This window comes from Mixophyes fleayi, chromosome 3 (assembly GCF_038048845.1).
Source record: "Mixophyes fleayi isolate aMixFle1 chromosome 3, aMixFle1.hap1, whole genome shotgun sequence".
Classification (NCBI taxonomy): Eukaryota; Metazoa; Chordata; class Amphibia; order Anura; family Limnodynastidae; genus Mixophyes; species Mixophyes fleayi.
Genome location: NC_134404.1, coordinates 291,078,351 through 291,102,536, shown reverse-complemented (window position 1 = coordinate 291,102,536; position 24,186 = coordinate 291,078,351). Strand labels below are relative to the sequence as shown.

Here is a 24,186-nt window from a genome sequence, read left to right as displayed (position 1 = left end):
CACCGCATATTGGATCATCTCCTGTGTACCGACCTGGCTGTGTATCTGACCACCTTTGGACTTATCTCCAATACTAGGCATACGACAGATACCGTGCACTGAACCAGCTTCCGTTCCAGACCACCAGACCCTGGATTTCACTATTAGTGTGCTTAATTACTTGCACCACCCTGTCATATTTTCCGCTGTCTATCCATCACTTAGTACCTTTTCCTTACATCAGTAGGCTAACTTGGGGGCCGCGACCTGCGGTTCTTCGGCAGCAAAACCCATCCTACCTTGTGGTGGTTCTTGGTGAAGACCGGGAGGCCGTTAGACTCCGCGCCCTAGGTAAGCCTGCGAAAATACTGACTAAGGTACCTGAACCGTACCAGTTTGCTCTGACCCAGATATCTATCTGATGGATGCATCGGGGAATCCCTCCGCTAGGGAATTACTGGATCACTTAGCTGTTCGGGTTGAAGATCAGGGGAAAAATCAAGAACAATTACTACAGTTTGTACCACCTTCCTGAAAACCTTCAGACGCATCTTTGATGAACCAGGACGTGTCTCCAGTGCAGCTTCAGGTCTTCTCCGTCTGCGCCAAGGTTCTCTTACTTTGGGTCAGTACGCCCTTCAATTTCACACCATGGCGGCTGAGCTACATTGGAATAACGAAGCCCTTGTGGCCACATTTTGGCAAGGCTTGTCCGACCGCATTAAGGACGAGTTAGCGGGTCGAGAACTACCTACTTCCCTGGATGAATTGATGTCTCTGTGTAACCAGATTGATATCCGGTTTTGTGAACGCTCTCAGTAGAGGGAGAGTTCCCGTTGATCTACCTTCCGTTTGGCTCCCCGGTTCCAGAGTCCGGTGATACCTGAGGAAGAGCCTATGCAGTTAGGAAGAGCGCGCCTATCTCAGGAGGAAAGGGAGAGGCGATTCAAGAATCGTTTATGCCTCTATTGCGGGGAACCCGGTCATGTTTTGAGCCTTTGTGGGAAGCGACCGGGAAACGACCGGACCTAACTGACGTTGGAGAGGCTAAGTTAGGTATGTCTATTTCCTCTCCTGTGGATTCTAGCTTTTCCATTCAAGTCCTTCTGCAATTTATTGACAAGCAGCTATCTTTTCCAGCACTCATAGACTCCGGGGCAGCAGGGAATTTTATAAGAGCTGACATCGTAGCTATAGATGGTAGTCGTATTACTGGAGGATCCATAAAGAAAAGAACTGTTAACCTTTCTCTATGCATCGGAGCCCAACATACTGAGGAGATTTCCTTTTTAGTTATCCCTGAGGCTATTAATCCTCTGATTCTAGGCTTTCCTTGGCTCAGACTTCACTCTCCTACCTTAGATTGGCAGAAACCTGAAGTTGTTGCATGGGGCCCAGGTTGCTATTCCCGTTGTCTTCCCAAGATTCACTGGCCTAATACTGCTTGTTCCACCTCTCTTACTACATCCTCTGGTATTCCTCCTCAGTACCATTCCTTTTCTGACGTATTTTGTGAAAAGGAGGCTTCTAAGTTACCTCCCCATAGACCTTGGGATTGTGCCATTGAGTTGTTGCCGGACAAGATTCCACCTAGAGGACGTGTTTTTCCATTGTCTTTACCCGAATCTGATGCCATGTCCCTATATATCAAGGGGAATTTAAATAGAGGTTTTATCCGGAAATCCTCCTCGCCAGCAGGGGCTGGTTTCTTTTTTGTAAAAAAAAAGGACGGCGAGTTACGTTCTTGTATACATTATCGTGGCATCAATGCTATGACTAAGAAAAACAGGTACCTATCAAAGAGTTCTGAGATTAACGGCAAATTAATCTCAGAACTCTTTGATAGAATCAAAGGAGCTTCGATATTTTCTAAGCTAGACCTGAGAGGCGCCTACAACTTAATCCGTATCAAGCAAGGGGATGAATGGAAAACTGCGTTCAATATTCACGATGGGCATTTCGAGTATCTTGTTATGCTATTTGGACTTTGCAACGCCCCTGCAGTTTTTCAAAATTTCATGAATGAGATTTATATCAATTTGTTGTGATTTATCTGGATGATATCCTGATATTTTCCCCTGACATGGTTACTCATCGCCATCATGTTTCCCTGGTGCTTCAATGCCTTCGTTTACATAATCTATTTTGTAATTTGGACAAGTGCATCTTTGAGAAAACGCATCTTCCTTTTCTTGGCCACGTGGTTTCTGGCTCTGGATTACGCATGGATCCTGAGAAGTTAAAGGCAATTTCTCAACTGCCCCAGCTGGTAGGCCATCCAGCATTTTGTTGGGTTCTCCAATTATTATCGACACTTCATCAAAGGTTTTTCTTCTGTAATTGCACCCATTACCTCTTTGACTAGGAAGTCCGCCAACACTAAACCCTGGCCACTGGAGGCCGTGGAAGCCTTCGCGTTACTACAAAAAAGCCTTCATCTCTGCTCCTATTCTTCATCAACCAGACCCTACCTTCCCTTTCTTCCTCGAGGTTGATGCATCCTCTACTGGAGTGGGAGCTATTTTGTCTCAGAAAGATTCAGCTGGGAAATTTTCCCCCTGTGGCTTCTTTTCTCGTAAACTTTCAGCCACCGAAAATAACTATGGCATAGGAGATAGGGAACTCCTTGCCTTTAAGTTAGCCTTGGAAGCTTGGAGACATCATTTGGAAGGAGCCAGGTTTCCTATTACAATTTTTACAGATCACAAGAACCTGTTGTATTTACAAACTGCATCTTGCCTCAATCCTCACCAGGCCAGATGGTCCCTGTTCTTCTTCCGCTTCGATATGATCATTACCTTTAGACCAGGATCCAAGAACAAGAAGGCAGATGCTCTCTCCCGTTCCTTCGACTCCATGGATACAGGAGAGGAGGGTTCTAGACCCATCCTAGATCCAGAATGTATTTTGGCTACCACTCCTATTCGTTTAATTATTCCTCCCGGAAAGACCTTGGTTCCTCCGCATCTCCAACCCAAACTTCTCAAGTGGGCTCATGCCTCCCGTTTTTCTGGTCATGCCGGTATAAAGAAAACCTTGGAATTCATTTCCCGTAATTATTGGTGGCCATCTATCCACTCAGACGTTCGACAGTTTGTGACGGCATGTTCCACCTGTGCTCAGAACAAGGTTCCTCGTCAAGCTCCCTATGGTCTGCTGCAACCTCTACCATTCCAGATCGACCTTGGAGTCATCTTTCTATGGATTTTATCACAGATTTACCCTCTTCCAGAGGTTTCTCCGTGGTGTGGGTAGTCACTGATCGCCTTTCTCGGGCTGCTCATTTTGTGGCATTAAAAGGTCTCCCTTCCGCTCCTGTTCTGGCCCAACTTTTCATCAAAGAGATTTTCCGCCTCCATGGTTGTCCAGATGTTATTGTCTCTGATCGTGGAACTCAGTTCGTGGCTAGATTTTGGAGGGCCTTTTCTCGTGTCTGCGGAATTAAGTTGAATTTTTCTTCTGCATACCATCCTCAAAGTAATGGTCTCACTGAAAGGATTAATCAAGAACTGAAGAAATTCCTCAGATGTTCCATTTCAGCTAAACATGACGAATGGGTCGATTTGTTACCTTGGGCAGAATTCGCTCACAACAATCATTCGCATGACTCCACCTCTACATCTCCCTTTTTTGCTCTCCCAAGGATTTCATCCTAAAGTTCCTCCCTTCAATGATCTACCCGCTTCTGGAGTTCTTGTAGTTGATTCCCTTTTATTGGACTTCTCGGCTAGGTGGGATCTAATTAAACGCAAATCGCTTCACAGTAATCTGCCATCAGTAAGAAAGCATTTGACAAAAGAAGGAGACCATCTCCATTACTTGCTCCTGGTGACAAAGTACCTGAACCGTAACACTCAGGAGGGGTGTATGTTTTACAATCAGCTACAGATAAGCCATTGTATTATTTCTTTCTGGTACGTGTAATCACAATTGGTGTGTTGCAAGCACGTTTTTTGTGTTTCAAAACCCACTGGTGTATGCTGATATGGTGATCAGTGAATTGTCGCACTGGGTGACCTAGTGGTTCTAGGAGATACTACACTATTATTGATTTCCATGTATTTTACATATGCTGTGAGATCTGGAAGGAAGATTCCATATACCAAAATGATGTCCATATGTTATGAGCTCTGATCAAGCCTCCATCTGGTACACATAATATCAAACGGAATTAGTTTGCTTTACTTTAATAATAGTACACTATGAGGCGCCTTGTTGTTTCCTCATTTTAGATATATATATATATATATATATATATATATATATATATATATATATATATATATATATATATATATAATGTGTGTGTGTGTGTGTGTGTGTGTTTTTGGGGGTGCAATGGCTGTTCACACTCCACTACTAACCCTGGGTTTTGCCCGCTTAAGAAACATGATGTCCCTGACTGCCCCTCGGAACAATTTCTTTGAATGGTCGAAAAAACACTTGGAATTTTAAAGAAGAGAAAGAAATTAAGAAATATATATTTGTTTTGGTTGGTGCAGCAGTTGCTCACACTGCCTCTCAGAAAAATTGCTTTCACTAAAAAAAGAGAGAACACTTTAGATTTTAAAAGGAAGAACAATATTGTTTTTTTTTACTGTGGAGTACTGGTCACACTCAAACACCCTGATGTTTGCCTGCTTAGTAAGGATACCCCTCATAAGATTGCTTTCACCAGAAAAAAACACTTTAGATATTAAAATAAAGAAATATAGAAAGGTATTGTTTTTTGAGGAATGATGGTCACATTCAAACAACACCCTATTTTGTGGCTGCTTATTAAACATGTGACTGATTACTTTCACTAGAGTGTTTCACTGATTACTTTCACTAGAATCGTGTTAGAATGAAAATAAATAAATCTATTTTTTTGGGTTCTGCTGCCATAGAGTGAAAGCACCCTGCTTTTCTCCATTAAATACTAGATGAGAATGATATCTTTTGTACTATGCTATATTTATGTTTTAAAAACAACCAGTAGACCCTACTCTATACCCTCTGGCAGACTGAACCCCAATTGATCAGCAAACTATTCTAGCTGACTGATCTCCAGATAAATAAACTGCATTAACTTAATCACAGCCAATCTTTTGTTTTCTATGTAAATTCCCTCTTTCAATCGGTCTAATGCTGCAGTCTGTAGTGTAAATGCGATTTTTGGAATACAGCCTTGCAGACATCCTCTTCCATACACTCTCACTTTTAAAATGGCAGTTGAGAACAGGAAGGAGGGCTATATATGCACTTTATGGACAAAAGTATTTGGCCACACCTGTTAATTATTGAAGTGTTTCAATCAGACCCCTTGACAGAGGTGTATAAAATCAAGCACCTTGCCATGCAGTCTCCATTTTCATACATTTGTGATACAAAATGGGTCGTTCTGAAGAGCTCAGTGTCTTCAAGCATGGTACTGTGATAGGATGTCACTTTTGCAGTAAGACTGTTCATGAAATTTCATCCCTGCTGGATATTCCACTGTCAACTATAAGTTGTATTATTAGAAAGTGGAAGCGTTTAGGAAGAACAGCAACTCAGTCATGAAGCAGAAGACCACGTAAAATTACAGAGTGGGGTCAACAACTGCTAAGTCACATGGTGCGTAAAAGTCACCAACGCTCTTCCATAGTTGAAGAGTTCTGAACTTCCACTGACATTGATGTAAGCACAAAAACTGTGCGGCGGGAGCTTAATGGAATGGGTTTCCATTTCTGAGCAGCTGCATGCAAGCCTCACATCACCAAGACCAATGCCAAGCGTCGGATTGAGTAATGTAAAGCACACCAACACTGGACTGTGGAGCAGTGGAAACATGTTCTTTGGAGTGACGAATCACGCTTCTCTGTTTGACAGTCAGATGGGCGAGTCTAGGTTTGCAGGATGCCAGGAGTATGTTACCTGCCTGACTGCATTATGCCAACTGTGACGTTTGGTGGAGTAGGGATAATGGTATGACACTGTTTTTCAGGGTTTGGGATAGGCCATTTATCTCCAGTGAAGGGCAATCTTATTGCTTCAGCATACCAAGTCATTTTGGACAATGCTATGCTTCCAACTTTGTGCCAACAATTTGGGGAAGGCCCTTTTCTATTCCAACATGACTGTGCCCAAGTGCACAGAGCAAGGACTACAAAGACATGGTTTGATTAGTTCAGTGGAAGAGTGGAAGCTGGTATCGCTGCAAAAGGGGGACCAACTCCATATTAAAGAATATGTATTTGAACACAATGTCCCTGATGGTGTAATGGTCAAGCGTCCGAATACTTTTGTCCATATGGTGTATATAAAAGATATCTAGTCAAAACACTTGAGATCCAGCATTTGTCCAGAACTGACATTTTGCCTTGTTTTCATATCCGATTTTCAGATCACCAACATCAGATCTTGTCAGACTTCTCAGAATCCGAAACGCTCATCTCTAATATATACTGTATATTAAACTTGAAGGTTGAAAAAACTAGTTATTTAAATAAAGTAATTTTTCATAATTTTTTCTCTCTAATGCATTGTGGGGGTTCTTGTACTGCTGCAAAAAAAATCCTTGTAAAATAGACTCCACCTTGGCGGATCTTACTGCTGGCTGGGACTACCTATTGTTAGTGGTAACCCCTTCATAGATAGGACAAAATGCTCTTGGTGCATATTGCAGTGAAATTGTCTATCGGGCAATTTATCAAAAAATGTTACTGGGGAAACTGAGCGACTCTTAGCTCCCCGGCAATCCTGGCTGGCAGCAATAAGAGTAAATTGCCTCCAGAATAAAAATAAATAAATACATTTTTTAAAAGAAAAAAACTTTATTAGAAAAGAAAAAAATGCTTTAGTTTTACTAATAAAGCATTTCGTTCTTGGGCGCCACCCTGAAATGGCCATAATCACTGTATGTGTCTACAATTTCTTAGAGTCATAAAAAATCCAACAAGCTCTTCATTCCTTATGTTATATAAATTTGTAAAAATATTTTATGAAGTAATTCTGTGACTACCATATATGATTGTATTTCTAAATAACTTATTAAGAAAAACAAAATGTCAAAAAAGCAGAACAGATTTGTATTATTCCTGGTGAAAAAACTGTAATTGGGGCACATGTGATTTGGTTATGTGGCATGACCACTGGCCACAGGATCCAGTCGTTTACTGATTAGACCAAGTGGGTAGATATTGCTGTATATACAAACTAGCTTATCTTTCTAGGGGTACATGTATTAGGTTATGGTTTTAGCAACTTGCCTTTTTACACGCATTGCCGTTTTAAATTTTGCTGACAAAGTTACGAAATATCGTTGAGTTGCTGAAACCATAACAAAATACATTTACCCCCAAAATGCAATCTCAGTTGCAGATTTCCAGTGGATGAACATGAGGCGTATTTGAACCTCAGATCTTCTCTCTTGTTTGGTACTGTGTTTTCCAGTACTGGTAATGTAGGGTATACATTTATTGTTCATTGTTGAGGTTTCAGGTGAGCTTGTATTTTTCAAATATAATGGTTTTTTCCATAAATATATAATTTGCATATCTGCTTTCATGCTACAATCCTTTTGTTTTAGTGTATGTTGGATTCTTCAAAATGTATTTCATAATGCAAATGACCAGGGCTGCCATCAGAAACCATGGGACCCAGTACTGATTAATCATGCAGGGCCCCCCTCCTCCCTCTTCACCGTACATGCTCCCCTCCCCTCCCCATTAGACAGTGGATGTGCTCCCCCCTCCCATATAACACAGTGGATGAGCTTCCCCCCTCCCCATAACACAGTGGTGCTCCTTTCCCCTTCCTCCCCATAAAACAATGGATTAGCTCCCCCTCCCTCCCCATAATACAGTGGATTAGCTCCCCTCTGTCCCTCCCCATAACACTATGGATGCTGCTTCCCCCCTCCCCATAACACAGTGGATTAGCTCCCCCTCCCTCCCCATAACACAGTGGATTAGCTCCCCCTCCCCATAACACAGTGGATTAGCTCCCCGCCCCATAACATAGTGCATGAGCTCCCCTCCCTCAATCCCTCCCCATAACACTGTGGATGAGCAAGGAAGGGGGCCCAGACAGATGGAGGGGTCTGTCCAGGCCCCCCTGATCTGTCTGGGCCCACAACAGCTGTACCAGCCGTACCCCCTGATGGCGACCCTGCAAAAGACATTCAAAATCTATGCATTAAGCATTTCTGACATGCAGTCATCAACTGGCATATTGTATATAGATTAATTCTGTAAGTTATCATATAAGTTTGCTAAAAATGATGTACTGCAGGAGTTTGGTTATTTTCACAAACAAACTTGATGTTAGATTATTTGACAAGGACAACTTAGTTATAAAGTATAGGTGATTAGCAGATTTTGACTACCCCAAAACTTGGCAAAGAGATGAAATTCTGTTACATCATTATAGAAATCCTATTAGTCGAATGTTCATTGGCGTATTAATAAGGAGATTCATTCAGCCAGAATCTGTTTCAAGGGCACGAGAAATGTCTTGTGTTAGATCATTTAATATTACTCAGAAAATATACACAGTATACCAGCTTTGTCATTTTGCATTTCTCAAGGTCATTCAAACATGAAGACATACACTTTTACGACCTTGAATTTTGAGTTTTTATTATCAAGTAATATTTGCTTATTAACAAACTGGTAGTGACTAAATAGACTAGACACAAATAAAAGTCTGAAAATATATTTATTGGCAAATAAACCATATTAATAGTATAACATGGAAAGAAATAACATTTTAGCAGCCTTGACATCATCGTATTTACAAATCTATGTTTTGTAAGAAGGTTGCTTATTTCTATCCTGTTTATTAAGGTAATGTTTACTATGCTGTGCTTTGTAAAATCACTTGTTGTCTCAGGTAAAAAAAAAACATAAATCATCCATTCAACACATAACAATAGAAAAGTACCACAAAAATTTAAAATGTAAGGAAAGTGTGGAAACAGAAAAATCTTGTCTTTAGCTATAATGCTTAAATTGGACACTAATATACACTATATGGATAAAAGTATTCGGACATTTGACACCAGCAAGGACTCTAATGACATTATATTCAAATACATATACTTAATTATAGAGTTGCCCCCCCCTTTTGCAATGATAACAGCTTCCACTCTTTTTGGAAGACTTTCCACAAGATGTTGCAGTGTTTCTGTGGGAATTTGTGTTCATTCATTCTGTAGAGCATTTATGAGGTCAGGCATTGATGTCGGATGAGAAGACATGTCCCGCAATCTCCGTTTCAGTTCATCCCAAAGGTGTTCAATGGGGTTGATGTCAAGACTCTGTGTGGCCCAGTCAAGATCTTCCACACTGAACTCATCAAACTATGTCTTTGTAGTCCTTGCTTTGTGCACTGGGGCACAGTCATGTTGAATAGAAAAGGGCCTTCAGCTATAGAATCAAGAGAGTGTTAGTGACTTTTACGCACCATGCGCCTTAGCAGTCATTGACCCAGCTCTGTGATTTTACATGATCTTCCTCTTCATGGCTGCTTTGCTATTGATCCTAAATGCTGCCACTTTCTAATAATATCACTTAGCGTTGACCGCGGAATATCCAGCAGGGATGAAATTTCATGAACCGTCTGGTTGTACAGGTGGCATCCTATCATAGTACCACGCTTGAAGTCACTGAGCTCTTCAGAATGACCCATTTTGTATCACAAATGTTTGCAAATGGAGACTGCATGGCTAGGTGCTTCATTTTTTACACCTCTGGCAACTGATTGAAACACCTCAATTCAATAATTAACAGGTGTGGCCAAATACTTTTGCCCATATAGTGTATTTCAAAGGCTGTATATTGTCATGCATTCTTTTGTTCAGCTTGTTTTGTGACAGTCACAATTCCTTGTTGCCAAAAGTGGCAAAGCTTACCGAATTTAGTTTTTGTCTGTCGAGTGTCATCAGGTAAATTGGAGGGGTTGGGTATGAAAATGTTTACAGGAAAAATGTCTGCAGTGAAGATGTCTAAACCCGCATTGTGTGGTCACCCTACCATAATACCAAACCAGCCCTAGGTCAATCTAGCCAAACCTTTTAGATCAGAGGAGATGGAGGGAGTGCAGGTTTGTCAGCATCCAGTGACCTCCCTCCTCCCTCTGCTGAAAAGGTCCTGATTGTTGAATCTTGACTGGCTGACAAGGTAATTGAACGTTTTGTAAATAATTGTAGAATAACTAGTAAATAACTTAAAAATAATTGAATAATTAGTAAGAGCACCTACAATCTTGTATGTTGAGGAAATAACTTTTGCCCTCACCCCAAAACATATGGTAGGTTATATTTCACGTATAAAAAGAAAAGCCTCAGAGAAATATTTATCAAGAATGAAAAGTGGAGGTGTTGCACAAAGCAACCAATTAGAGATGAGCGGGCTCGGATTGCGCTAATCCGAGCCCACCCGAACAGTGCGGATCCGATGGGATCAGAGCACTGTTCGGGTATTTCCGGCGGAAAAAAAAACCGAAACAGAGGCTATGACGTCCAAGTCTCGCCTCGGATCTCGCGGGACTCTGATGTCATAAATTCCCCGCTTGCGGCCGCCATTTTCATTCGGGCTCAGATCAGGGAAGGTTGTAGTAGTGGTGCTCCTGTGTCCTGTCTGTGTCCTGTCACTCTGTCCTGCTAATCCAGTGGTTACTTTGTGGTGTGCTCTGTCCTGCTGATCAGTCCAGTGGTGCTTTGTCCAATGCTCTGTCCTGCTGAGTCCAGTGGTGCTTTGTCCAGTGCTCTGTCCTGCTGAGTCCAGTGGTGCTGTGTCCTGTGCTCTGACCTGCTGAGTCCAGTGGTGCTGTGTCCTGTGCTCTGTCCTGCTAAGTCCATTGTTATTAAAAATTTATTAAAAAATTATAAAAAAATAAAATAAAAATGTTAAAAAAATTATACAAAAATAATTTTAAAAAAATATAAAAAAATTATAAAAAAAGTATTAAAAATTTTCTACTGCAATATATAAATACGTTCACTGTTCCTGCAGTCCAGAAATATTAGTACCAGAGATTAAACTACGTTCACTGTTCCTGCAGTCCAGAAATATTAGTACCAGAGATTAAACTACGTTCACTGTTCCTGATTGGTTTGTTAAAGTGCGAATGTCCTATTTCAACAACATCAGGGCGGGTGGGAGAGCCCAAGGACAATTCCATCTTGCACCTCTAGCAAACTCTTGCAAACTGCCATCCTGTCTGCCACTGCAGTGCCACTCCTAGATGGGCCACGTGTTTGTGCCGCCCACTTGTTTCGCTTAGCTTAGACATCCAGCTACCTCGGTGCAACCTTTTGGACTAAAAACAATATTGTGAGGTGTGAGGTGTTCAGAATAGACTGGAAATTAGTGGAAATGAATGTTATTGAGGTTAATAGTAGTGTAGGAGTGAAAAAAAAACAAAAATATGGATTTTAGCACTTTTTATGCTTTTTTTTAAAAAAAATCAGAACCCAAAACCCAAAATCGGAACCAAAACCAATCAGAACCCAAAACCTCAAGCTAATCAGAACCCAAAACACCAAAAGTGGCCGGTGCACACCCCTACAACCAATCAGATTATACCTATCATATTCTAGAATGTACTAGTAATGGGCAATATGATACATTACTCTAACCTTCCAAAGTCCCGCACATTTGCCTTAATCTCAGTTATAAGTTAAAACAACACATTTAATCAAAGAAATATATACCTATCTGTAATAACAGATCAGCATGCCTTTTAAACAAGTGTTACAATCTACAACAAACCAATCTGACAATAAAACAAGAAGGAGCTGGGGGCTGCACTGGGGGCTGCATGTGAAAACTGAAAGTGTCAATTGTGGTCCTTGGCCAGTCTTTTGCCCATCCATGTCCTAGAGAAATGACAACCTAAAATATTATTGGTTGCTATGAGCAACATCTTCACTTTTCCTCTTTAGAAGGCTTGATAAATCTACCCCTTAGAGTTGACATTTTGCAAATCAGCTGGTAGACAGACTTAACATTTTGATGGATTGAGTATCTCCAGTATATAAGTAGACATAACATCTGTCGTTCTTAATGTTCTCATAACACAGGGTAAGTCTAGGAATGTCCACTGGATCTCTCACAAATAAATGTCACTTGTTTCCTACAGGCTGAGTCTGTAAATTCATATAATATAAGCACAATTTTATCTGTGGTTGATTACACCAGAAAGCCATTACAATCTCGGTAGGACTCGTAAACTATAATCCCTTTGGCACCCCTGTCATTTCAGTCATAAAATTCCCCAACTGGATTTACTATGGACCAGAATAATTTAACATATATCTCAGATTTATTTCAAATTCACCCTTCCTTGAATACTAATCTTGCACTAAATAGCACTGTCTTCATTGTACACACATGCTACAGTTTTTACTATCTACTGTTCAGTAACTGCATGTACATTATTCAATTATAACTATTTTACAATAGATATACAGAGTCTAGTGATAGTTACATCATGTTACATAGGCCATTCATCATCTTGGCATTTGCATCATGGGAAATATAGATCAGTAATAAATGGTATGGTAAAGTTTTCCTATTAAAACAGAAAAAAGGCTCTTCCAGGTCTGTGATCATGGGTGTTAATGTTGTATATAAAAATAGATACCTTAAGAAGTAAAAATTATATTGCCTACTGGATATTACATATTAGATAAACTGCTTGCTCGCCAACTGAAGGTACGAATAAGGATTTTGCAGCAGTGGTGTTCTTACACTGACAGGTGGTGAGCACCTTACCTGAGGTAGCAGGATCTAGGCAGCAGCAGGTGACACTATAACCGTCATCTAGCACACCTGCTCTCCCTCCTAATACATCTGCCAGTCACTGCCACTCTTCAGACAATGACAGGACAACTTATATATTGACAGGAGCAAGTGATATTGCGTCACTCACCACCTGCTTCCTCATGCTAGTGTCTGAGACAGACAGTCGGTGACAGACAGTTGGGGGATATATTAGGAGAGCTGCAAGGTACTGTGGAGGAGTATTCTCTGTCATCTCTACAGGGTTTAGTGCGGCATTCAACAAATGGTCTCAGGTGGTGAAAGAGCCGGGAATAGACCTATATGGGGGATATTTGTTTAAAAAAAAGCTCTGCAAAGAATGATGTGATGTTCTCCATGGCAGCTAATCAAACTCTGCCATTTTTCTAGTGCAGTTTATAAAATGTAAGCTAACATCTGAAAATGCTAACATCTTGCGCTGGACAACAAATCATTTTCCTATACACTAGTTTTAATAGTGTCCCTCATTCTCTATAGTGGTCAAGCAAAAACAATAGTGCAAATGTATTTACATTAAATGATAATTAAAATTTGCTCTTACATCTAGTTCATGTAAACTAATTCCTGGCAGTAACCACCCCCACCTTTCTCCAGGATTATTATCTGGTCTGTACTGCATGTTCTGCTTGGCCCTCAACTAACCCCATTACAGCAGGACCGTTATTCTTCTTGTGCTGGGTTCCCCAAAATTTGCCACACCTTTCCACTATGCATTTTAGACTTGGCACCAAATGTGACTCTCCATATTTGACTTCACATCAGTCACTTCCTCCTGCCATTCTTTAGACAATGATTGGTGCAATTCACTCTGATCTACGAGTAGATACCTTTTTGTAAAATTGTAACATCATCTTTTTCTTAAGCCACAGATCTCTTGTTTCTATCTATTAGTGAATACACCAGTTACTATCTTTATATTTAATTTAGAATTATTAAGAAACAATATAGGGTGTTCACAGTACTGTAAGATTCCTTTAGAATTGAATATCATCATCATCATTTTTTATATAGTGCCACCAATTACACAGCATGGTACAGAGAATATTTGTCATTCACACCAGTCTCTGCCCCATTGAACTTCACAGTGTAAAGTCCCTAACACACAGACACATTAGTGTTATATTTGTTAGCAGTCAATTAACCTACCAGAGTGTTGGAGGAAACCAATGGAAACACAGGGAGAACATTCAAACTCCTCACAGATAAGGCCATGGTCAGGAATCAAACTCATGACCCCAGTGCTGTTATGCAGAAGTGCTAGCCACTAAATCACTGCGAATATATATGTGTTAAAGCTTTTCACCTAATAGGGAATATACTTCGTATATAAGATATACATGTTAAAAAATTGAGCCATCTGGATACACTGAAAAATGTAACTGCAACAAACAATGATAATATAATTCAAGGCATTGAAGATGTGCATTCTTTGAATGATATGGGTGACTATTCGGACAAATGATTGAAGTGTAAGGTGTAATATACACCTATAATATATAATAAGTGAGGTTGGGAACTATATGGGTACTATGACATCATAAAAATAGTAACTCTAATTGATTATAAGAACTAATATCCCCTAGGGTTTATATTCTTCTCTAATAAGGAAGGGATTGCATGAGTGATAACAAGAAAATCTTTAAGAAGACTCAGTGCCTTTGTGATAAAAAATAAAGACACAAGACTGTATAAAAAAAATAACCAATATCAAGTTTATAAGGAATGCTATGGATTACAGTTACTTCATAGGGATATTAATTTGGGGAACATAATTGATGTATGATTATATTTATATATTATATTATATTGATATTTTTCACTTGATCTGTATTTTAATATTTTGCCATAATGGAACTGGTGAATGTGGAAATGTGAATGTTTGTCTTTTTTCAAATCTATTACCAATAAATGGGTTTTTTTGGACTGTAATAAAAAATAAAAATTTGTGGACTGGAGTGCCTTCTGCTTTTTCAACTCTGCTGGTCTTTAAGCTAGCATGTTCCTACTAAGTTGAAAGAGCATCCCATCATTATGTGAGATGTAATAAGCTTTTTTTATATACACATATATCTATATCTATATCTATCTATATATATATATATATAATATATATATATATATATATATATATATATATATATATATATATATCTGTATATATATATATATGTGTTACACATTATACATTTTATGCATTAATTACCAAATATATATATATATATATATATATATATATATATAGTAAATAATGCATAAAATTGTCGAATGAAAGCAGCGTACATTTTTCAAATTAAGATAAAGCTTATCTGTCAAATGAGCGATAGACGTACTACAGACAGAATTCTCATCTCTCACTTGACTATCTGTGAATGAAATACCCACCGAGTAGACAACTGCCCATATGTGAAATCTTTTAAATTAACCATTTTTTTTATTTTAAACAAGGTTAAAGACACTTACAAAAGGTAGCATAAAAACAGCGCTTATCTGAGTCCACTGTGATGTGGATACCAAACAAGAGTGTTCCTCCTAGGTATCAACATCACTGTGGACTCAGATAAGCACAAGTCTGCGGTGATGTTGATACCAAGGAGGAGTGTTCCTGCATCGACATATGCCTAAAACTGGCCCTGCCTAAACATCTAGGGCTTCATATAGAGTTGGATGCAAGTCTATTTGCATAGTGTGAAATACAAAATTTACTACTGCTCATGGCCACAAAAAAGACTTACACTGGAGTCTGTCTATCTTGTTTATGCAAATCCTCACATGTATAGCGGTGGATTGGCAGAGGCCAGGGGTGTGCAAGCGTGATGTGTTCAAGTAAATATGACTGTTGTACACCTGGATGCATGAAACATAACAGTCACAGGTGCTCTACCACTGGTGTAAGATATGAACCAATAAGGATGACTCTCAGCTGAGATGCGTCCCACGCAGCATACTATGTAGAATGTCTTTTTTCGTACACTAATTACACCCGAGTTTTAGATGGAAATTGTCTCCAACTCTACTCGAGGGCCCTAATTTTTACTACATCCAACATATTAGCCTCTCACCTAAAAATCACAGCTGACACCGAATTTCAAACATTACTCACTCTACAATAAACTAATTCACCACTCAAAGAGAAATGAAATAATTCAAGATTTATATATGTCACTCAATACAATGAGAAATAATTAATAGTTGTCACCAATGGGTTATATTTTAATATTTACTTGTTGATGTATTTTGAAAGCATAAATAAAGTTGTACTTATTTTTTCATTAGTTTTGTTAACTTTTTTTATCCTTTCTGTGATGTGTTATCTATTCATCACTGTAATTATTGATATAATAAAAAAAATTTAACCTAAGGAATTCTGTTTATACCAAGCGGTCAATTGGTGTCTATGAATTATATTGTGGGCTGATCACAGAGAGGCACAAAGCGTTCCTCTTTCTCTGCTCAAAGGTTGGGAGGTGCAATGTTGTTTTCATGGAAATAAATACAAACATTAGGGCATTGCTCCTTTTAACATTCTGTCGTTGATAAAATGAATAATATTAATTTTACGTAACAATGACTCATAATCCGCCATGTCATGCAGAATGAGGGTACAAGCCACCAGCTTTCTACTGTCAGAATCCAGCTTATGACCAGAGTTAAGGTTGAAAAACAGCAACTAAAATTTATATCTTTATTATTGAATATATCAGACTTTAACTTAACTCCCTCCCATATATATTACTTAGTATCCCATTTGTGTTGTTTTCACTGTTTACACTAAGATGGTTTAAAGGTATCTTTAGAACTATGAATATTGAGTTCATCATTGAGGTGCAAACCCCTTCTAGATATGCAGAAACTAATGCACAGTACTAGGTTCTCCTTGCTGCTCTTGAGGACAGCTGTCTGTGTGATATTTAAACATATTTATTTAAGAATAGTTTAACTGTCTATCACTTTGAGGCTAGTGTGGCTGAATTATTGTTAAAGGAAACTAATGTTTTGAGAGGATTTTCTGTATGAGCCTGTTGTAAATATTTCTGGCATGCTGTAATCTCCTTGGTCAAAAGGGATAGAATTTCTGTAGCCATTGTATTGATTTTGTTTGAGGCAAGAGTGAAGGAGGAAGTGGTTTTATTAATGTCAGGCACAGCTTTCGATAACATTGACGTACAGTGTAATGCTTGAACAGCTAAAGGGGATTGAACTTGTGTTCACGGAGAAGGAAGCACACTTTTTTTTATATATTTTACAGAAATGTTCAGCAGCAACAAAGCTATGAGTAAAAACAATGTATATATGTATTGACATATTGTTATTTATTGATGTTAGCTTCATAATTATGTGCTGTATCCTACTGTTAGATCTAAAATTCTGACCCAAGTCAGCCTGTGGTGTCAAGTATATCTGGAAGCGCTTCAATCAGCTGGAGAGAATTGACACAGACCAAGTTCTGTATACAAGGAATATTCTCTAGTTTATTGATACAAAGATACAGGTTTTTATAGGCTACTGAATAAATGAATCCTACGTCATATGCACACAATAGTTTATACCACTAGTTTATGAGAAGCGCTACTGATTAACTTTCTCACGTATTCTTGAGGTGTTTACTTTTCTCCCCCTTCTAAGGACAGATGAGCCTATTATTTCTTATCTCAAGGGGAGTTGGAGATATGCTATGTGCAACACCATGGATACAGTTCCCATACTACCAGCTGGATATGAAGCTCATTATTGTTTTCATAACTGGTTACATTCTTCAGGTGTTCCCTATTAGTTCAACTTCAAGGCCATAGGCTCACATATTGCAAAACTGCAAGTTAACAGAAAAATGAATAATCTCTTCTAGCAAATAATATTTCTATACAAGTTACAATAAAATGGCTGAACAAAGGCCTTATGAGGCCTTAACAAAAAATCATATTTAACATTTCCCATCTTTTATTCAATTTTCGACCCTTTCTCCTCCTACCTACCTAATCCTATCTATAGAACCACATTCTTAATAAGCAGGTACTTATACACATGTAGGAGGCCACATGCATAGAGTTGGTCCCCTTAGGAATCTGTCAACTCATCCCCCACTAATAAGCCTGTGATCCTCCCTGTCCTAACTTGATTTATGAGGAGATGCATTTTGGCAAATGTCCATGTCTAGAAAAGATGGTTTCTTAGAAGATGGTTTCTTAAAAGATGGTTTCTTAGTAGGTAGTTAATGAGTCTATAGTAGTTCTGCAGGCCTTGCATGTCCTTTGTTCAATCTTTAGTAGTTTCTTGTTGCAAACTCTGCAGTTCTTTGGCTTTGCTAGTCCAAATAATTCATGACACTCATAGTCTGGTCAGGTTTCAGAAGTAATTTCTGTGATCATCAGAGGTTCGGGATTTTCAGTGGTTCCCTTTTTGGAGAGACAACAATCAAGTGTCAGTAACTTCTTAATCAGCCATATATTTAGTTTCATTATCACCTATACGATCAACAGGATTGCAAAACCATTTGCTACTAATGCCAATATTTCCAATATCCAACATGAATCATTACTGACAACTTTACCAATGAGGTTATGCATCTGCACAAAGACATTTTCAGAGTTTACTCTACTATGAGTGCAAATTGTTGAGCACTCCTTCCCATATGTTTCTCACAGTGGCATAGGCAATATGTCACTTAACTGTCTGTTTCATACTGGGTTAGGGAGGCCTTAATCCCTACTTCAGTCACAATTATTCTGGCAAGACATATCAATACAATGAGACAGTCATTTCTATTTATCAGAACAAGACTCCCCTGATTTGAAGACTTTGCAGTGTTATGCGTGAATCCAGGTGTCTCTTTACTGTACTTTCACTGCCATGGGAGTCGTCAACAGGACTTGATAAGGACCCTTGTATCTGGGTTCAAGACTTCTCCTGATGTGCTTTCTCACGACCACCCAGCCCCCCAGGGTGCAGTTTATGGGTACCTGTATCAAAATTAGGGTTTGCAATGGAGGAGAATATTTGACCATGTATTTCAGTTAGTTGTTTCTATAATAAGGCAACATAATTCAACAAATCACTATATACATGGTGTAGTTGCTATGGAAAATAACAGCCTGTTCTGTTTGCTGTGCCAAACAATATCTCATATGGTGTTAAACCTGTGTCTTTCCTAGCAGTATTTTTTACTGAGTGCAGGTAAACATGAGATCCATGGCAGACCTGTTTCAGCCATTATTTTCTGCATTTTCAATTTCAGTGTACCATTAAGGCGCTCCATACATCCTGAACTTTGGGATCTGTAGGGGGTGTGATAGTTTCTGGAATCCTTGCCCCGTAAAGTGTATCCCTCTGTCACTTACAATGACCTCTGGTACACCATATCATCAGATTACCTCATTCGCAATTTTCTTGGCTAATGCTTTAGCATTTGCTTTTCTATACAGCCATGTCTCCAGCCAGTGACTAAAGAAGTTGACACAGACAAGCACATTCTCAAAGCCCGAGCATTTGGGAAGTTATAAAGTCTATCTGTATCCTCTTATAGGGATATTATGTCTGGGGTGTGCTTTTCCATAGGACAGACTTACTCGGGTTACTTTGTGCACAGACTAGGCATTCTGCCACTAATGACTGTGCTGCTTGGGCGAACCCTGGTACTATCCATAAGCTGCTAGTGAGTACAACCATAGCATCTTTTCCCAGATGCACTTTCTCGTGTGCTATATTGGCCATAATGGGATAAACTACTTTTGGCAGACACAAACGCTGACCTTTACACCACTCCTTGCACTTCTAGTGCTCCATGTATTGCCCAAGTCTTTTTCTTATTTTCTGTTGCTTGTCTTTCCATAAGTTGGAGTGTGCTCTGGTCAAACAGGGGTCAGGGGGTCACCATGTAAATAGACTCCCCTTGGGGTACTGGGGCTATGGCGGCTTCTCGTGCGGCCTGGTCTATTTCACTTAGCTTCGGGGGTAGTATCTCTGTGTGTGTCTTCACCTTCATCACTGTTTGGAGGACAGCTGGAATGCAGTGAACAGTGCCCTGGTATGTTCATCATATTGACTGGTTTGCTTGCTGAACCCATAAGGTCCCTACTTTTCCATACAGGGCCATAATCATGCGCAATTACAAATGCATAACTTGAATCAGTGTAAATATTTACTCTTTGTCCTTTTGCATATATGCATGCAAGTGTCAGGGCCTTTAGTTCAGCTTCTTGTGCTGACATGTGACTCGGTAGAGTCTGTTGTATCACTATTTCTGTGTGTGTGGTTACAGCACACCCTGTATACGGGACAGGATCTATGTGATAGTGTGAACCATCTACAAAAAGAGTGATGTCTGCATCTGGTAATGGTTTATCTTTAATGTGAGATAAAACCAGAGATTCTTGTTTCATTAGTTCTATGCAATCATGTTCAGAAAAATTTTGTTTGCATTTTTTTTTTTTCCTTTCTTTCTGTTCAAGCTGGAATGGAATTCCCCCAAATCCCTAGGGTAACCCCAATATATACAGGTACTTCTCCCATCTTTTGAAACTTGCTGCAATAAGGCAGCAGGATTCAACATTGTGCACTGCTTAAGTGTAACGTTACTGGGAGTAAGCAGTGCTACTTCATTAGGATAGGCTTCAGTAAGGAGCATGTGGAATCCAAGGAAAAGGTTCTTGGTTTCTGAGTTCCACAAAGTTTACACTCATTAGATGGAGTGTACAGTACAACGGTTAAGACAGATGTGGTAACTTTAATTCTTCTGGAAGAGAAACACTTAGCTTAAATAACCTGTTAATAAGCCACATCATCAGTTCTATTAGTGTATATAATAATGTGTTGGGCCACAATACTCACAAACACATTCCTGCATTGGGTGTAAACCCCTGTAGTCATGGGTTGCTCTTTTCTTTATTTGGTTGGGTTAAACTTTCATATTAGAATTTTCTAATTATGTATAATGATCTATACATTACTATGGGCCTGAGTCTGGTTCTTCCAAACTTGGCTTTCCTTTCTAGTCTAGTACACATCTACAGCGCACAGCAAAGGAAAATAACGTGCAATCTATATTCCTCCTGCTAATATCAATGAACTCCCCTCTCTGGTCTCCCTTGGACCTTTAAAAAACTTAAAATACAGTTTACTCAGATTCCCCTTGTCTGAAGGTCTTAACATATATCTGTGAACATGAGAGGCTCTGGGGCCTCTTGTGCTTCCTTTTTTTTTTTTTTTGTCTTCTAATAAAAAAGGAAAGGGAGGAAGAAAATACACAGTGCGCTCGGCAAGTGTTATATGTCACTCATTTCACAATAGGAGGGAATGTCCTTTGTGCTGTATATCTTCATACTTAGTAAATCTGGCCGGTAACAAATGTTTTGCTTGTGCTTGGTTTCTGTCACAACGTACGATACCGTTAAGGTAACTGGGTGTCCTAGCACAATATCTATACTCTTTTCAAGCACTAAAGCAGAGTAGTATGCAAGTGACCTTAGCTTGCGACCATGTATTTGTGTCAGTACTCCTTGTACATGTGCACTGACTTCATAACAAAATAATGTGAAAGGCTTGTCATAATCTGGCAAAGCCAGTGCTGGCGCTGAAGTTATTTCAGCTTAAAATTGGTTAAACATTTGGTTCTGCTCAGAGGAGAGTATAAATGGCTTGCTATGATCCAGAAGTGCTAATGCAGGAGCACATACAATTGCTCTTAAAGTCTTAAATCTTTTTCATTTCTGTAAAAATATAGAATTCCCATCAATGCATTACCATACCCACAATAAAAAGAATTATTTACAGTATATGTCAATTATAGCACAGTAAATAAGGGCAGTAAATGTCTTTACAAACACTGATTTACTCAAAACTGTAATGAGGATGCAAATAAAAACCTTTTGCTTTCTGCACATACAGAAAAACCACCTAGTTCATGCATTTGCTATGCGAATAGCACATAAACTCTAATATCTCTTTCCAAAACAAGGTAATCATTACTCAGAAGAGTTTACGTTATTTAAATCCTTCATTAGTTTATACTTATGTTTGTTGTGGTGCAAAGATGGTGCATTGGAAGTTAAATCAATGCAATCTGGATTGCCTAATGGGTCTTTGCAGCTGGAGACCTGTGAATAAAAAAAACTTTTGCATAGAGATTAACATTTATTTACTAGGAATTACTGTAACTGTAACATGCGTGTATACTGTTATCAGGTAACCAGTGAACAGCTGCTAAAAGCTTAACTGTGACGCTATGCGTTCCATGCCTTGATTTCCTCAAAGGGGCAGTCCCTAATTTCACAAATAGAGAATGTCAAAGTGACGAGACCTGGGCGAGTGTTCAAAGCCACTCCTTTCTTATCATCTCTTAGTACAGCCCTTTTAAATGACACTAATTAAATTTCCGGGTTTAGAAACATTCAATCTGGAATCTTGGTTCCAAGTATTCAACCATTTTAAAAGCAGCACTGTCTCATAAATCAGAGTACTCTCGTTAGACACAATACATTGTGTCTGTAAATCATTCAACATTTTCTCAACAAAATCTCTCTCCCGTGACCAAATATTCACACATATTTCTAGATTCTGTGATTTTCGTGTTCAAAGTAAAAATATATTCACTTAAGTCTCGCTCACAGACGACATTTTATCTCGTAACATTTCTTTAAAGGCATAACAAACCCTCCTGATTTCTGAGAACATTCATCAGCGCCATTTTAACACAGATAAAAACAGCATGTAAGCTCACTCCCACAATTCTCAACTTCATTAAAGAGAAAGCTATATTTCTGAACTTCAGAAACAAAATTATTTTGTTCAAATACAGAAACGGCTTGTTGGATCCCAGCCAGCTTTGTTCTGACACTAGTACTTATAGTGATAATGTACATTATTTACAATCTTGTCCGTGCAATCGGACCAAACATTTTAAAACTTCTTTTGTATCTTTTTAAAAGCTTATCATTAAGCAATGAATGTACAACTTTTTCAACCTTGAAACATGTCTCTTGTAAAAAACGGACAAGACAGACAAACATTGTGATTTAAAGTAAATCAAACATCTCCCTTATAGAGCACTAAGACAGAGAACAAACAATGTGAATTATCACGGATCTCTCTCACACGCAGTAAGACGGAGACAAAACTCACATACAGAGAAAGAAAACTTAACTGACATCTTCCAGCCTACTGCTGTGGAACTACAAGTCCCAGCATTACACTAAATACAAGTTAGCTTCAACATGTTATCATCAATCAGCACTCCGGACACATTTTTTCAATTTTACATACATTGTCAAAAAACAAAAAACAGTGTGCTTCTTATCTCAACACACTGAAATCATTTACACAGAATAAGGGAGGGGCACATTTCACTTATTCAGCTGCACAGGATCAAACATACATTTATAATATACAACCTACTTGATTCATTATTCAGCTTCCGATGCATTTAGCATATCCACATATATTTCGACTTTTCAGATCTCTTAACTTTCCTGTGCCACCTCAAACAATCTCTTGGGGTTTGATCTCAATACCCCTTTGTTCTTGTCACATTACCACTTGCAACACCTTTGTTTCTCCATCCACACATATCTTTGGCTATCCCCGCTTTCTTGAAAAATTCCCTGCAGACCTTCTACTCCCCCATTTCCTTAAGTCTTTGTGCATCATATCTATGAGGGAGCTGCTGTCATTTGTTTACTATCTATATTACTCGTATTGACAGTATTCTGTTGAGTCCAAATCGGGACTCTTATCTAGTTTCTGTGGGTTGTCCTTGCACTGGACGTCCCGTTCTGTGGACTCCTTGTACTGGATGTCCGTGCTAAATAGCTTCTTTGACAGTATCTGGGACGAAGGTCTTTTGGAAATCTCTCTTACACAATTTGGGCAGATTACAGAATCTCCCTTCTTTGATATACCTCTGGGGATGGTGTCTAAAATGTTCACTCAATGTTCAAAACAATAACTCTCTAAATCCCTCTATTCCATTACATGCTTCTTTGATCAATGTCTTATGTGACTTTTATGCTTTATACATAGGTACAAACACATGCACTCAAAATTCAATCATCTTTCAAAAATCTAATCAACAATACAATTACAGTAAACAAATTGGGTTAATACTGTATTATATTAATCAGATGATACTTGAGACTCACAAATTCGCGTGTCAGGTGCCTCAGACAGACATGAGGTGACCCAGACTAGGAAGACCAACGAGTAGAAATCTACTGACCGCGGATGTTGGGGTTCAATGTGCTGGGAAACCTCCGTTGTCTGTCTTGTAGCCTGCTGGACAGCGAATCTCTGTGGCGACCTCCAAGTTGTTAGATCTAAAATTCTGACCCAAGTCAGCCTGTGGTGTCAAGTATATCTGGAAGCGCTTCAATCAGCTGGAGAGAATTGACACAGACCAAGTTCTGTATACAAGGAATATTCTCTAGTTTAT

The 24,186-nt window shown here is 39.1% G+C and overlaps 1 protein-coding gene and 1 long non-coding RNA gene across 4 annotated transcripts in view; one reads left to right on the top strand and one right to left on the bottom strand.

Moving 5' to 3' along the window:
- The window catches only part of SYNDIG1 (synapse differentiation inducing 1), a 283,421-nt gene that overhangs the window by 85,731 nt on the left and 173,504 nt on the right, over window positions 1-24,186 (top strand). The gene's annotated exons all lie outside the window — the stretch shown is intronic.
- On the bottom strand, window positions 17,923-23,770 carry LOC142144670 (uncharacterized). The gene is made up of 2 exons (XR_012689768.1): window positions 20,592-23,770; window positions 17,923-18,724 (listed from the first exon to the last, which is right to left on the bottom strand). It is a non-coding gene; the product is annotated as an uncharacterized LOC142144670 (long non-coding RNA).